The sequence below is a fragment of the Lygodium microphyllum genome, chromosome 30, assembly GCF_053477565.2.
Source record: "Lygodium microphyllum isolate KBCC chromosome 30, Lygodium_microphyllum_v1.1.10, whole genome shotgun sequence".
NCBI lineage: Eukaryota > Viridiplantae > Streptophyta > Polypodiopsida > Schizaeales > Lygodiaceae > Lygodium > Lygodium microphyllum.
The window spans coordinates 110,828,977-110,838,516 of record NC_141164.1 but is presented as its reverse complement, the minus strand read 5'-3'; the positions used below and the strand labels follow the sequence as shown (position 1 = coordinate 110,838,516).

General features: G+C 45.6%; 1 pseudogene; it reads right to left on the bottom strand.

The window, feature by feature from the left end:
• Window positions 1-2,517: 2,517 nt before the first annotated feature.
• On the bottom strand, window positions 2,518-3,365 carry LOC148010241 (uncharacterized; annotated as a pseudogene).
• Between the last annotated feature and the right edge of the window lie 6,175 nt (window positions 3,366-9,540).

The following is a 9,540-nucleotide window of genomic DNA, read 5'->3' as shown; positions in this document are numbered from 1 at the left end:
AATATGCCTGATGACACTGTCGCTCCATAAGAGCCAATGCTGAGTATCCTCTAGTGAGGCGGTCACGAGCTACCTGTGTCATCGAGAAAGTCCCTGAAGCTGTTGTAAAGGTGACTCCCAAATATACATATGATCCAGTGACCTCAATACTCCCTCCTGCTGCCATGAAAATACTCTGTATGCGTATCTGAGCTGATGTATGGAATATAAGAACCTTGGTTTTACCAAGGTTCACTGTCATGCCTCTCTGTATGCAAAAATCATCCAATGCTAATAAATGTTGATGTAATCCCTGAGCTGAGTCTAAGACCAACACAATGTCATCTACATATAGTAAGATATGAACTGTGGCTCCACTGAGATCTATACCTCCACCGGCTCGCTGTTAAATAAACTCTGCTATCTCATCAATGTATAGCCCAAATAGAGTTGGTGAGAGTGGGCATCCTTGCTTCACACCAATGGTGCTCACAAGGGGATCTGATATACCTCTCGGACATCTGACTCTGCCAGTAACCCGCTCATATAGTGCATAAATACCCCACATCATGTCATCATCCACCCCTAGATCAAGTAGGCGTCTGAAAAGCCTCTCTCTCGGAACCATGTCAAAGGCTTTGCGGAAATCCACAAAGCAACAATACAATCTCTGTTTCTTCACTCGTGTCTGGTCGATCAGACAACGGAGAGTGAAGATGTGGTCTATGGTAGAAAATGCCCGTCTGAACCCTGCCTATTTGGGTGTGCGCATGCACTCTCTCTCTGCCAGCGTGCTGAGCTCCTCCTCCATCACCGTGCCATAAAGTTTGGACAAAACTGGTCCAATCATGATGGTCCTATATGTGTTAGGATCCATAGGATCCCCTGACTTGTGGATAGGTACAATGGTGTGCTCTGTCCACGAGTCAGGGAACCCCTCAGACAATGCACGGTTGAAGAGGTGAGCAATGAGTGGAGCCAATGTGTCTCTGCCATATATAATATGATCTGCCTGAAGATCAAACTGGTCTCGAGCGCGGCCATGCTGTAACCGTGAGATAGCATGTTTCACCATACTAGTGGTGAAAAAGGATGAAATACCTAGTCTCGGTGTACATGGTGTGGGTATCAACGGTTGTGCGGGTACATGATATAAACTCTGTGCGTATCTATGCCATACTGCAGGGTCATGTATCGGTGTGGGTGAGCGTGGTTCTCTGATCTGCCTCCATGCCTCTGCACAATCTCTGCTCATAAGAAGGTGGTATATATCCCAATATCTCTCCTCCTCCCATTCCCGCTTTTTACGGCAGGTCAAGCGGTGCATGCGTCTCTGTGCCTATCTGTGTGTGATCTCTCCTCTGGCCTTCAAATCGTGTAGCTGTCGACGTAGATCTCTGCACTCATCATCATACCACCTGTTCTGTGGCATGGTACCGGTCCGAGGGGGGTGCGTGTATGTGTGATGTGGAAAACTGAGTGTAGCAGAATCATGCAGAATGCGTGTGATATCAGTGGTCAGTGTATCAAGGGGTGCGTATGGATCAAGTGACGTGATGTGCTCCTCCAGATGCTGTGAGTAAACATGTGAGAGCTCATGAGTGAAGTGTATGGTAGTATGCATGTGGGGTATGATATCTGCAGGTGGTGATGGTAATGAGGTGAGGAGTGAGAAACTGAGAAAGGTGTGATCGGCACCGAGTGGAAGTCTCCCAAGGCCGAAGGACTCGATAGTATGCATCCAATCGATCGGTCCGAGCAGATAATCTACGGTACTCTCGCCCCCCCATGTGGGAAGCATGTAAGACCTCCTGAATATGGCCATCGTGCCATCCCGTTATAAATAACGAGATGATGTCTACTACCAAGCTCAAGTAAATGCCCTCCATACCCTGTGGCGTCTGGCCCAGTATCTGCTGACTCCCTACTGATCCCCAACTCCTCAGGGTCTAATGCTCTCATGATCTCTGGCTGCTCCATATCAAAACTCTCACACTGTCGGCTCTGTGTGCGCCCATTGAAGTCCCTCATAAGGAAGACCTCACCCAAACTAGAATACAGAATAATGTCCTCTGAGAGCTATGAATAAGGGGAGGGGGAATCTCTGGCTTGAATATCACCCTGCATAGTAGCATATATTGACCCTCGTGGTGAAAAGTAGCATACTGCCATATAGATCCATCTCTCATCTGATATCTGTACTCTGATCCATATGTAACTGGCCTCCTCATCTCGCCTCACTAACTGGATATGTCTCTGTATCCCCTGACAGAATAGAACTGCCACCCCTCCTGAGCCCCTAAATGTGCTCTGCCTAGTAGTAGCCCGATATGCAGATACCCACTCAAATCCTGTAATGCGTGGGAGCCCTCTCTCTGGGCTCTCATGTGTCTCTGTGAGGCATATAACATCATGGTCGGGTAAAATCTCCTCAAGTCTGTCCGGTCGTGACCATAGGGAGCCGTTGCAGTTCCAAACTGCCACACGTATCGGGGTCTCCTGTACAGTCCTCTGCCTCGTCTCATAGGCCACGTCCCCCTATTTGGTGGGGCGTCCATCTATAAAAATCCGGCCATCTCGATAGAAGGCCTTACGGCCTTCTCTACGTGCTTGGAGTATCTGTGGCATGCATGCTCGTCTGTGTGCAATCTGCATCTGAGTCAGGTCCTCATCCATGAAAATGGGAGCCCCAGTCATCCCTCGGAGCGAAATCCGCTTCCGAAAGAAAGCAGCTCTGTCCTCCGATGTGCTCATATGTAATATCAGAGCTCTGACCCTGGTAGTATCTCGTCCTACACGCCATGCTTGAGTAAAGGGCATGCTCGTGTATATAGCCCACGTGCGTCCTCCTCCGGAGAGGCCCCTTCTGGGAGCCTGGTAATACGCACATTCAATCTACGCGCGTTCCTGAGCCTCTCCTCCTCGACTACCTCCTCCTTTTTATTTTCTTCCTGGACCTCCTTCTTAATGTTCTTCTTCACTACCTCAATCCACCCCTCCTTATTCCCTTCTAATTCTTCCTTCATGTTTGCTTTGATTTTTTCCTCCCATCCCTCTCTCGAAGCCTCAACTTCGGTTTTAATGCATACCTGGAGGTCCTCTCGGCATTCCTTCGTGATAGCCTCTCGGAGGTCCACTTTGAAATCTGCGTCCTCTCTTGCCTCCCGTAGATGTGACACTTCCGTTTGTAGCTTGTCCAGGTCGGTTTTGAGATCCCTCTTCTCTTCCGTGAGTGTCTTCACCATCTCCTCCAGTCGCCGGATCCTCTCATGGAGCCGGCGGGTTTCTTGGTTCAAGGCATTATCCACATCCTTCTTGAAATCTTTATTCGCCTCCTTGATAGCTTGGCTGATTAGAAGCTCCACATTATGGAGCTCGAGCGGCATGTCGCCTCACGGGGAAAAAGCCCCCTCGATAGACCTGTTGAATGTCAGAGAGACCACCTTCAATGAAGAAAGTTTCCCACTTTTCACCTCCTCCTGAAACTGCACATCCACAAATGCTGTCCCAGCTTGCACATTCCAGGAGCCTTCCTTCTGGAATGCCTCTAAGCTTGACAATGTGTAACCCTTTGGAAGAACAGAAAAAAAAAATCCTGCACACTACGAATTTGAATGTATGTGACCCCAGGCTGGGCAGGCTGTTTTAGAGCATGAAAAGCGAGAGCAGAAATGCCAGATCCTCCAATGCCCAAAGATGTGAAGTCGTATACATGACCTCTCTCTAAAGACAACTCTATTTGCCCAAGAAGTTCAACTTTCTGCCTGGCAATGGATCTATCCACACCTCCCTTGCTACTGTCTCTCTACTGTGAAAGACAGGAAATGTTGAGGAGAGACCATTTTCTTTATGAATGGAGGCCTGCTTTCGTGTTTCTGCATCTGTAAACTTGATTGAGACTGTACATGGCTGCTTGAAAGCTCCAACAAGATAATTCTGTCACAAGGCTATTCGTTCCCGGATCTCACAGCGGAGTGTTGAGGTCCGTGCTCTTTTAGCGTCGCAGTTGAGGTCCGTGCTCTGGGCTCAGCCAATGTTGTCTACTGCTGATTCCTCCCTAGTTCAGTCTTTAGCTCCAGGCCGTTGTTCCAACCGCCGGTTGATGCTGCTTTCTCCATTAATTTCGTAGCTAGAGATCGAACTGGACTAGCAGGCAAATCAGGCGGGCACTAGTGGAGCTCGTTCACACGACAAGGGCGGAGCTGGTCGTGCAGGCGGCGCTTAGCTAGAGCAGGCGGAGGCACAATCAAGTAGACCAGGGGCCAGGCAGGCAGGCAGTGCAATTGAAAGAGAGGGAGAGGGAGGGGGAGGAAATGAGAGAGGGAGAGAAAGAGAAAGAGAAAGAGAGGGAGAGGGAGAGGGAGAGGGAGAGGGAGAGGGAGAGGGAGAGGGAGAGGGAGAGGGAGAGGGAGAGGGAGAGGGAGAGGGAGTGCATTCTCTCTCTCCCTCTCCCTTTTGCTTTTATAATTAACATAGGATGCATGCATAGATCATTCTTGTGTGTGCAAACTTGAGAGCTCTCTTCTCTCTCCTTGTATCCTATCTTCTTATGCTTCACATTGAGGGCGAGGGTGAGGGTGAGGGTGAGGGTGAGGGTGAGTGAGAGAGGAATTAAGTGAGGAACTAGAAGAGTGAAGCTTCTCTCCTATCTTCCATTCTTCTCTTCTTCCCCTTCTTCTTCTACAATTTGGAGGGTGAGAGGTGGAGTTGAGATGAGGTTGGGATATCCCTCTTTCTTTTCTATGCTTTCTCTCTTTGTTGGAGTACTTGAGGAATGGATGGATTGCAAAATGGAGTGGCGTAACCAATTGAGGGAGCCATGCTTGGATTGTGAGGATGAATTGATTTGAGATTATGATTTGATTGGTTGAGTATATTAGAGTAGATAGAAATCAACAACCTAGTTTTTTATAAAAAAACTCTCTAATAATTTGTAGTAGAGATTTGAATTGCATTGATTGATGATTGCTATGGAGGATTAGTTATGTCCAATGTTTATCAATTGCATTAGGAAAGAAATTAGTTATGTCTATTATTATGTCTAATGATTGCTATGGAGGATTAGTTATGTCTAATGTTTATCAATTGTGTTAGGAAAGAAATTAGTGAAATTTTTTTGCTTACGACATGAAATTAGTTCTCTAGATAAAACACCCTATGGGTTGCATTCAAATTGAACTCACAATGTAACTCATCTAAATGCAACTCATTGGAGAGTGTTAGGAGCATTTAAATGGAAGAACCTCTTGAGTAAAAGCTAGCAGGAAGAGAGGGAGATATTTTCCAAATAAAACATTTAAGGAAGAAAATGAAATGAGAGAGGGAGAGAAAGAGAGAAAACGAAATGAGAGAGGGAGAGGAGAGAGAAAAGGAAATGAGAGAGGGCACTAAGGCTCAATACATAACCTAGAAGCATATAAATACCATTGACAACACTATGACAGATATAAGTGCTAGATCCAAGACAAAACATCAAACCATCCTTCAATAGGGGTACTGCATCCAATGAGTATCAAGAGAGCATGTACATGTCACAATTAGTCCTATTGTCTCACTATAATATATCTAACAAATGGCTCATGTATCATCCAATGATAAGAGGCATAAAGTGTCTTAAATTAATTATTGATGTAAGAAGTGACAGTCAAACTCAATGAGACTAAGCTTTAATCTCAATCCAAGTGCATTCTAGAAGCATGGCCAAGTATATGGCATCAACCATAGACATTAGTGTAGCATGCAAAGTAATCAATAAGCATCAACAAGCAATAAGCATGAAGTTTCTTTGACAAAAATAGCATTCAACCCTACTTATTACAGAAGTGAAAACCTCTATAAAATTGAGTAAATGAGTGCTCAAATTAGTCCAATAGCATGCCAAGACATTGACATAGCATCCCAAGTGATCTCACATCAAATAGACATCTCGAGAAGCATAAGTGACCTCCAATAAACAATGAGTGAAGGGTTTTCCCAAATTGTATTACAAGTCATTAAATTGTTTGTTGTAACGTAGACAAGATGGAAAACGAAGAAGGTCCTGTTGTTCAAGATCGCGAGGCGTATCTTAATCAACGTGTCCCATGTCCTTGCTCTCAATGCAAGTTGGCAATTAGATGAAAACGCCGATTGTCTATAGAACATGTACGACGATTTTGCGAGTTTCAATCTGAGATCATTGATCACGCGATTGTGGATTTTCAGCAAACGGTAATTTGAAGTTAATATCAATCATGCATTGTACTCGCAAGCTAATTGAATACCATATACAATAAGATTGGGTCTTGCTGGTAAATTTTCTATCCAGGGAGGTGATGTCTCGTCCCAAGGGAGAGTGCACCCTTTGCGGCCAATTAGAAGAGTACGTGGGCGTACGATGGATGGAGTGCAGGAGCCAATCCACCACTCGCAAGGCCAATTTATACCGTCAATGCCAAAGGAGACAGGCAACCTTCCAGACCTACCTACAATCTTGGAGCCTGAGATGGAGGCAATGATCGATGCATTGATTCCCATGGATGTCGAGACTTCTGATCCGCTTAGAGAGGAAGCATTCATACCATTATATGATGGGTGCCGAGTATCTCGGCTGAATACACTGCTTGCACTCCTAAGTGTGCAAGAAAAATACGGGTGGAGCAATACGAGTGTGACCGAGTTGTTTAGATACCTTGTACATACGCTTCATTGATTTTTTTTTCGGTACTATTATTACAAACATTTGTGCTTTTTCAATATGTTTTATGATTTTTTTCAGGTTATTGAAATATCATATATTAGCACCTACAAATACCATGTGTGAGTCTCATGATGATGCACAACGTGTTTTACGGAAGCTTGGCATGGACTACAATAACATCCATGCATGTATCAACGATTGATGTCTGTTTCGAGGTGAATACGAGACTATGTAGACATGTCCAAAGTGTGGTGCTCACAGGTATCGACAGGACTTGCAAGGGCAAACCATCCCTCAAAAAGTTCTCAGACACTTTTCGCTTATCCCCCGCATAAACCACATGTTTTGTATGTCCAGCATGGCAAGCTTGACAACGTGGCATGCGCAGAATAAGTCCACGGATGGAGTTCAACGAATATCAGCAGATTCACGGTGATGGAGCCACATTAACTCTACCTTCCCAAGCTTTGCCGGAGAGCCAAGGAATCTTCGGCTTGGTCTCGCAATGGATGGCGTGAACCCATTCGATCTGGGCTCAACTTCTTACAGTGTGTGGCCTATAGTGCTTGTCAGCTACAATATCCCTCCATGGCTTTCTACGAAGAAAGGACATCTCATCCTTAGCTTCCTCGTCCCATGCTGCTACAAAGTAAAAAATATGGACGTGTATCTTCGTCAATTAGTCGATGAGCTTAAGATTTTGTGGGAGGAGGGGGTCACTGTGCAAGATATGAGTAGGCGCGATGGTCGGCGGTCAGCCAATATTCGACCCATTCTCATGTGGACGATGCATGACTTTCTGGGATTGGGAGAGTGCTCAAGTGAGCAGACCTCCGTTCTCGCTGGTAATATCTATATTTTATCTCGTTCAATCAAGTATTCACTAGGTCGTTGTCGTATTGCTGCGCATTCGAGGTGTGAAAACCACCCAAAAATTGTGTGTGTGATTTGATACTTTGCACATACTTAGTCGTTATGTTTGCTCTTTTATTTATGTGGGTAATATAGTGAAGAGGGGTTTGAAGTAAGAGGAAGAAATAATTCGTGATGAGTTGACATACATGACTGCCCTTCAAGCTTGTGGTGCACTTACAGATGCAAAAGCTATTGTTTGGAAGGAACACTTGTCTCTACTTGAGTTTCTGGAAATTGGTCAGACATTGCATCATGATGCTTGTATGAGGGGTTATACTTCAGATGTCTTTGTTGGTAATGGCCTTGTGAGTATGTATGGAGCACATGGGACCATACAAGAAGCAGAGAGTATGTTTATTGGCTTCCCGTTTCGAAATGTCGTATCATGGAGTGCAATGGCTATCTCTTTGGCTTACCTTTATGGACACCATCCCAAGTTGAATGATGGAAATGCATTTCGCGGGTTGGCTACAAGCTAGCAGATGGGTGTGGGATCAACGATTGGAGTTGAAGTGCCTACCATTATGCCTATATCTGTGTTGGGGAAGAGGACAAAGGGGACATGAAAAAGCAAAAGCAAAAGAGAACTATTTTTAAAAGAGCCCTTTTTGGGGGGAAAGGAAAAGAACACTATTTTGAAAAGTCTGGGACAATGAGCTGGAGAGGGGAGGATCGAAGGGAAGAGCGTGGGAAAAAGCTTGCGTGAAAGAGACGGAGAATTCTAAGAGACCCATAGAGGGAGTGAGAGAGATAGACAATTCTCAGAGATCCACAGAGAGAGAGAGAGAGAGAGAGAGAGAGAGTGGGTAGATGCTGAAGCTCTAAAGAGCAGAAATACGACTTTTGTTTCATGTGGAAGGAGAACTAGAGGACATCGTCAAACTCTGAGGGTATAAAGATGGTGGCCTGAACGACGCAGAAAGAGGGGGTGGAATAAAAAGACCTACATAGAGCTAAGCCCACCTTCTCCACGGGCCTCCCGCCTATTGGCCGTCACCACCAGAGCCTGCAGCATCAAGCCGCCATCTCCATGGCCTCCCCACCAGTGCCATGCCCTGCCAATTCCTTGGCCACTACCACCAAGTTTCTGCCACCTCCGCGAGACGAGGAGGATGACTAGAATACATTGAAGAAAAAGCTATAGTCAATGACGGAGAGGCAACTGTTCCTGCAATTACTAATTCCTCCTCCCCCTCCTTCTCCTCGTCTTCTGCTACCTCTGCTGTCCTCCTCCTCCATTTTTGACATCAGCCAATAAGAAGCCCATGTCGACTGATGAAGGTTCGGAGTAGAAAAGAAGGGAGTGACAATGTCAACATCTCTGATTTCAATTCCCCTTCGTAAATCTGACGAGAAACAAGAGGCTGCAACGACGAAGCATCGACAAGAGAGGTTGAATATCGATGAAGAAGTTGCATAACTGAGGACGAGAAGGATGAAGAGCTGAGGACGAGAGGGATGAAGGCTTCAACAAACACAGTTATGAAGGCGTGAAGATGACGGACTGGGGGGGAAATCCACACTCATGCGGACTCTCCATCTAAAGATGCTAATGCGGCAGAGTTTTCCAGATTACTCCAGCAAATCTGGAGTGTGAGTGAGAAACTGCAATTACGTTCAAGAGTCTTGTTCCAGGTCCCGAATGCTACTGCACGAAGAAAAAGGCGCATATTCACTCATCCAAGATGGAAGGAGTTGAAGCCTGAAGATTGTTTTGCTATATATTCTACTATAGTTGAAACACTTGCATCTATCCTCAGAGCAAATGTTGATGTTATTGGCTTGGAGACTTATGGAAGAGGAGCCCATGCCATAAAAAGAGAGTACCAGGTGCTTTCTGCATTGAATACAAAAACTGATGTTCTGGTGCCCAAGGTGTACTGTATGTGTAATGATCCTAGAATTATTGGTACACCATTCTATGTGATGGAGTATGTGAATGGGCACAGTTTGAAGGAGTTGTCGCT